This window comes from Lathyrus oleraceus, chromosome 2, assembly GCF_024323335.1.
Source record: "Lathyrus oleraceus cultivar Zhongwan6 chromosome 2, CAAS_Psat_ZW6_1.0, whole genome shotgun sequence".
In the NCBI taxonomy this organism is placed as follows: Eukaryota; Viridiplantae; Streptophyta; class Magnoliopsida; order Fabales; family Fabaceae; genus Lathyrus; species Lathyrus oleraceus.
In genome coordinates, this window is record NC_066580.1 from 207,681,166 (window position 1) to 207,687,798 (window position 6,633).

Genomic DNA, 6,633 nt, shown 5'->3' on the forward strand with positions numbered 1-6,633 from the left:
GTTGATGTCAATCTCACCTATTTGTCCTTAGTTGATTGAATTGTAAGTCTTCCTTGCTCATTATAGGGTTAACCCCTCACTAGCGAGTTGAAGCTTTTCTCACATGGTGGACTCGTTGTTTGTATAAGGTTGAGTTTTCTCCCGTGGATAACGTAAGACCTTAGGGCTTGTGTTTAAAATTGAATCCACTAACTTTTGGAAATCTTTTAGCCGAACTACGGCGTTTTGATCCTTACCTTTGATGGAAGGTACGTAGGCAACGGGTTCATCCGTTCGAACACAAAAATAATTAACTTGTATATTCTTTTCTCATCATCCCAATCATGTTTGCACAATAAATATTTCATAACAAATAACAATTTTATACAACAAGTGTGAAAAGGGCTCCCTAGGAGTACCTAGGACGTAGTGGGTGCCTAACACCTTCCCATTGCGTAATTTACCCCTTACCCAGACTCTCTGATCTTTTCATTAGTTTTCTATGTGTAAAACTTCTTAGGTATTTGTTCGCTTTTTAGCCAGTCCTTCGGATAAATAAAAGTGCGGTGGCGACTCGATTCATTGTATGCTTTGCTTATGGTTTAATCAATAAATCATATAGCGACGAATACACCGCTACAGAAAAGTGGCGACTCTGCTGGGGATTGAATAATCCTTGGTGGTATTGCCTACTTTTCACCCTTGTTGTGTGATATATTGTTATTTGTTATATGACATATTTTTGTACCATTTGGGATAACTGTATTGATTGTAATGTTTGAATTGCTTGATATACAATTGCTGTTTGCTTTGGTGATCTGTGAGATGAGTTCTATACCCGAACTCGAGTGCACTCTAGGATAGGAGAATGGCATAGTCTTGTTGACTGGTGTGGAGTATTCCTTAGCCAGTTGACTTGCGAGCCCATTCACTTGGTGGAGGTCATGTTGGATTAATAATGTCACACAAGTTATTTGTGGTTAGGCATTATTCTTTCAATCATGTGCCGCAGAAGCCAAGGACCTTAGTTTACCAAGCCCATCTTGGCCTATTTTTTAGGACGTAGTGCGGAGGTCGTTCAGATGTAAGTTCTGATGCGATTGTTACGCGATACTACACTCATAAGAGTTTCTCTTGAGAATATTTTTGGAATACGAGTATTCGTTTCTTCGATAATATCCGAGAGATGGGACGATGATTATGGGAACCTCTGGTAGAACATGTCTGGCAGGTTTAAACCCTAGTACACTCCCTTTGGGTGGTTCTTAACCGAGACTCCATGCTCGTGACTCTCAGCAAACCCGTGATTCGTGGTTGAGTCGTTCAGACAACCTTAATATCAATGGAACCTGGGTATTGATAAGGTGTAAAACCTAAATCTACCAAAATGGATGATTGATATTAAGGATGTCCGAACCGGTTCATGTACCGCTAATATCAATGGAACTTGGGTGTTGATGAGGTGAAAACCTAAATCCACCAAAATGGATGATTGATATTAGGGATACAATGAGCTTTCCCACGACCTTTGTCTGGTGTGACTTGCTTGATCCTTGAGTGTGATTGTTGCGTTCATGCATTCATGCATTCATCTGCATCCATATCATCAGATAAAAAGAAAATTTCCAAGGAACTCAAAGGAGTTTATTTGCAAAAATTCTCAAACATGAAAAAACCGGGAAAATTTTTTCACCTGATGTATCTGATGAGATATTCTCATATATTATCAAAATGCTTCAATATTTCAAAGTTTACAAATAAAACCCTCGAGTTTCTTTGAAATAAAAAACAAGCATATGCACAAACACTTCATGCATCATTTGCATAAGCGAGTGTTTTGTTCCGGTCTCCCGTCCTGTGGTCTGACCCTGCGATCTTCATTTATTTTGAAGACGCACTTTGCCGGTACTATACCAGAGCCATCTCTGCCAGATTGATGGATCATCATGAGCAAGAGAATTGTAAACTCGAGGAGGAATTTGCCAGACTAAGTACTTTCATGATCCATTATCTACCTTCGATAATAAACTGTTCACCCTAGTGACATATTATTTCTTTGACGCCGAAACACAGCTTTCTTTGGAATTCCATATACACCCTTTTAGGAAGATATAGAGGCAGTCCACATTTGTCCCTAGAGTTGTTTGGCTTGTACCCAAACATTTAATTCCTTCTTTTTTAGCTAAATATTAGATAATGGCATCCATGTTAGCCCACGTATCAGTTAACATTGTTTCCCTCTATGCTACAGATCCCAATTCTCCTATGGATTCTAATATATTTTACCTTTCGGTTCCAGATTATACCTCTCCACTCACTTGTTACCAAATACTTCAATTCTATGACTTTAGTCCCTTAATTCCATTCATCTCCATGATACATTCATCATACTACCTTCAGTCACTCCATGTGATATGTCAGTTATCTTTAAGCCAAATACATTATCCCTTTGTGCTCCATCTTGCGTCATCTTGTGAACCAAGAGCTGTTCGGATTGTCCCCAAACACTTAATTTTCCTTGTTTATGGCATTACCCTATAACGGCAGCCATGCTATCCCACGTATAGGTAAAAGCCAGTTTTACTCTTAGGTTCATATTTTCACCCTTTTTTGGAGTTCAAAACATTATCCTTTAGTTCAGACCATACTTTAATCACAATTCTTTTCACCTCTCGTCACTAGTTCTTTGAACTACGAAGCTCTGAATTCCTCATTGCAATATGAGGATACGTAGGCATAAGGGCCCTAATCCTCACCGAGCACTTTATCTATTTCTTTTCCTTTCCCTCATTCTTGTTTGAGTAATCTTAGATAACACCTATTCGAGCGAGAACAATCAAAATGGTTCCCATGGAGTACCATGGATGTTAGGGGTGTTAATACCTTCCCCTTGCATAACTGACTTCCTTACTCATCATATCTCTTTCCCCCGAGTTTTATCGATGTTTTCCATTTCCTTCGGGAATAAATAAAGTTTGATAGCGACTTTGTTGTATGTTCGAGCGTGCGATACGTTCAGGTATATTTCCGCTAGCTTCACCTAAAGCCTATGGAGTAACCACCAATGTGCTTGTGGGATTAATCAATGATGTTTTTAATCATTTACGGAAGCTTGTACACACTGCCTAATCGATTAAGGCCCTCCTTAACCAATCGATTAGAGCAAGACATAAAGTTTATTAATTGATTAAGAACACTCCTAATAGATTAAGACACTAGCCATTGTAGGGTTTCCTTTTTGGAAATTATGATTGTCTTATTTTGAAGCTCATAAGCTATTAATAATATGGCTTAATTGATATGTCATTTAAAGGACAGTTGATATTATTACTTTTTGAGACATAATTTTATCCTATAAATATAAGATTTTTCCTCACTTTCAAAACACACCAGAAAATCTATGTTGTATGGGAATATGGAGTAGAATAATTGTCTAAAGGAGGGTGAATAAACCCTTTTAAAAAATTAATCGGTTTTCAAAAAGTAATATCAAAGTTTTTCAAAATGAGAGGTTGTTGATTTCACAAAATCACAATGTTTGTTATGAGATTGTTTTCTTTTGAAAATAAGATGACAAAATGAATTTATACATGTTAGAGATTATGCAAAAAAAAGAGAGGTGAAAATGGTTGTTAGATTCGAGTCAAGAGCATTTGTTGATTTGAGTCAAATGAGCAAGTAGAGTGGAACAAGATCAACATAAAGAAAAGTGATCGATTTCTTGTTATTCGAGTCAGTTAAAGTCGTGATTCAAGTTATAAAGGTTCATGATTTGAGTCATGTATGAACCTTGATTTGAATCAAACTGGTCAGAACCAAACATAAAAAGTGAAATAACTTGTGATTCGAGTCATGTAGGATGTGTGATTCGAATCAAATGAGACAACGGTTAACACGAGATCTGTGATTCAGGTCATGCATAACTTGTGATTCGAGTCATAGAGTTGCATGATTCGAATCAAGTCTAAATTGTGATTCAAGTCACAGACACCGTAATCATCTTGTTATTCTCTATTTCACTTGATTTGGGTCATGGATTGTGAGTGACACAAGTCATACACACCAAATCTCAAATTTTCAAGTTTTTCCAAATAGTTTGAGATTTCACTTCCCACATAACTTGAACCAACTTTAAATATGGTTCTTTTTCCATTAACTCAAGCAATTGACTAAAACCATAATCGATATACTCAAATACAAACAATTGAATTATGCATGCTAAAAAATGAATCAATTCAAACCTTGATTCAAAGATTTGTAATTATGAAGGAGACATAATAAACAACAATATACAAAATGAAAGTTGAAGAGACAAATAACAAAATTGTATTGGGTTACTCCCCCTGAATATATTAGAGACATGCAACTTCAATCTCCTCGTTTTTTATGCTTGTCAATCTTTCACTTGGAATTGAGTCAACTTTTAGCCAAATAAAATAAACAATTGTATTCCCCCAGAAACATTGCATACACAAAACATCATAAAACACATAAAAAATTATAGACTCACATTTCAACTTCTCCCCATTTGACAATATCAAAATGAGATAGATGGTAATGAGTCTAAAACACCTAAGAACAAGTTGCAAAGAGGAATAATTCCAGATGAACACATGAGCATAAAATCTAAGAATAACATACAACTTCATATATCGGATACATGACACAAAGATAGACATGCTACATGCAACAAACATGTAAATAGACACACAACAACACTGCAATAAAACACAATTAAGTGATCAAAACTACTATGAATGGAAGATTAAATAATGCATGAAAAAGTATATGAATGTTCAAATGCACATAATTAATAACACGCATTTAAAAAGACTTTAAATGCATAGATGAACAATCATAAGAGTGCTATAGATGAATGACAATCTATTTAAAGCACAAGGAATCTAAGATTCACAATTCCCTAAAAATCTTGTGAAAAAAGGTTCCGAAGATAATGGTTTTGTAAAAATGTCAGCAAGCTGATTTTTCATATCAATGTATATAAAAATAACATCCCCTTTTTTCAACATGATCTCTAAGAAAATGGTATCGGATTTCTATATGTTTAGTCTGTGAGTGGAGTACAAGATTCTTAGTGAGGCTTATCGCACTAGTGCTATCACACTTGATCGAAAGGCATCCAAATTTTAAATTGTAATATAGAAATTGTTGCTTTAACCATAAGACTTGTGCATAACGACTACGAGCGACTACATATTCAGCCTCAGAGGTAGAAAGGGTAATGTTATGTTGCTTCTTATTGTGCCGAGAAACTAAACAGTTTCCAAACAAGTGACAAATACCACTAGTTATTACATAGCCACAAAAATAAGCCTAGAAATAAAAGACTAAAAATTCAAAACAGCTTCGACTTGTTGACATCAGTATTTAGAGTTGGATTCTTCTTCAGTTTCTCTTGAAGATTCTGAGCTTTCAACTTCTCCATCACCAACATATTATTTTTCTACTTTCTCTTCACTTTGAGCTTCCTCTTTATCCCCACCTTCCATTATTCTGACCATTTCATCCACTTTCTTTTTCTTGATAATGCTTGAAGGTAATGGAAACACAAGAAATGGGGGGTGGGGGGGCGAATTGGGTTTCAAGAACGGAAACTTTTGCAACCCAAAATGGCAATGAGGAAACTTAGAACAAAAATAATTAACACAATTATTTTTATCCTGATTCACTGTTAACAAAGCTACCGCAAGTCCACCCGCCTAGGTGAATTTTCCTTATCACAAGGACTTAATCCACTATAACCAAACTTGATTACAACCACAAATACTGATCGTCAATGCCTTTTGAATAATTCTGACTAAACCATAGTCACTAAAGGAATTACAATCACAAAGACTAAGATACAAAGTGTGTTACAAAATGCTTCTAAGAAAGCAGAATACACAAATGAATTACAAAGTATTTCACACAAAATACTTTAGATGAAGAGTATGAATAAAATTTCCTTGTGTGTTTGATTTCTTTCTCTCAAATATTTCACAGTATGCAATATTTATGTAGATTATATTTTATTAGAGTTGAGCATTGTTTCATTCTTCCAAGACTCCTTTATATAGGAAATGAAAAGATCCGTTGGAGGGTAAAAATGAAATTCATCAGAGTTGCTTGAGTGATACTTTAGGCTTGACAACTTCAGAGGCTTCTCTTGTTAGAGTCATAAAGCTTTGGATGAGAAATGTTTAGAAGCATTAAGTATAATATTTTAGAACTTGAGTATCTTGTAGAACACATATTTCAAAGTCAGAGTGCACTAGGTTCAGAGTATGATGATGTCATGCATCGTTTCTTCATAGTCAAAAATTATATATAGTATCTTCACACTTAACAAAATCATTAGGGTACAAAATTGTTCTTTGTGAACCTAGTATTGTTATCATCAAAACATAAGGCCAAATGCAGAACCAAAACTTGTTCTTACAATCTCCCCATTTTTGTTGATGAAAAAAACAATATATTTTGGTTGTCATACCCTGATTTTTAACCCTAAGATCCCACATGTCATCTGCATCATTTGCATGCAAACAAGGTCACATCTTGGTCCTTCCCTCTCACCTTTGGGTTTTTCTTTTGCAGGGATCATCAAGCACCTCTTTGTTGGTGTTTTAACTTTGTGTTTACATGATTAATTCTTTA